General features: G+C 62.1%; 1 protein-coding gene across 1 annotated transcript in view; it reads right to left on the bottom strand.

Annotated features, from left to right (window-relative positions):
- MAD1L1 (MAD1 mitotic arrest deficient-like 1 (yeast)) overlaps window positions 1-886 on the bottom strand; it is a 150,711-nt gene that overhangs the window by 5,568 nt on the left and 144,257 nt on the right. The window lies entirely within an intron of this gene.

Below are 886 nucleotides of genomic sequence, written 5' to 3'. Positions count from 1 at the left end.
CTGGCTCTGCTGGGGCCCAGAGCTGGGCCGCGCTTCTACACTCCCAGGGCTGAATTATTCATGCCTCGTACCTCCTAAACTATTTCAGTTTTACATTTTAAAATATTTAATAATTAGGCATCAAATATTTATGCAATTTTATTAGCAGCAGTGGGAGTCGGTGCTGCAGGCCTGTGGCTGGTTTGCACCCGGGCCTGGCTTGCCACGTGGAGAGGAGGTGGCCGGCCTGGGCTGGACGGAGGTCCCTGGACACCTCCCAGAACAGGGATGGGCACTGGCATCTGCTGGCTCCTCCCACAGGCGGCCTTCCTGTCCCAAATCCAAGCCCAGGGAGGGGCCAGGTGGCGGGCAGGCAGCGAGGGGCACATGGCCAGTCTGCCGAGATCCCCACCTGCTGTGCCAGCCGGGCTGCGCCTCCTGCACGCGCTCAGGCAGGGAGGCCTTTCCAGGAAAGGGGCCGGAAATTGCACGTTTCACACCCGAGAGCCACTCGCAGATGAGTGGCGCGTGTGCCTGGTGGCTCGGTGCCGGCATCCACACGGGGCATCTGGGTGATTAACGCTCACTCAGCAAACAGCTTGTCACCTTGCACAAAAGCGATCTGCAAGGACACCAGCAATTACAGCCCTGGTTACGGGTGGGAGGTCCTGGGGCGACAGGCGGGCACTGGTGCCGCATCATGTTCTCGGGGGGCTTCCTCCCCCGCTCAGAACAGAGAGAGCCGAAGCCCCGAGGATGGGGGTTCATGAGCCTAACGTGCCAGGCTCCCAGCCCCGGCCCTTCGGGAGTGAGGGGCCAGCTGAGCCCGAGTGGAAGCCACCCCTGCCCTCACGGGGCCTCTGACACATGTGGGGACAGGCCCAGAGGTGGTGTCACCAGCCAGGCA

The sequence above is a fragment of the Myotis brandtii genome, unplaced genomic scaffold (genome assembly GCF_000412655.1).
Source record: "Myotis brandtii unplaced genomic scaffold, ASM41265v1 scaffold786, whole genome shotgun sequence".
NCBI lineage: Eukaryota > Metazoa > Chordata > Mammalia > Chiroptera > Vespertilionidae > Myotis > Myotis brandtii.
This window is presented reverse-complemented; position numbering and strand designations above follow the sequence as displayed.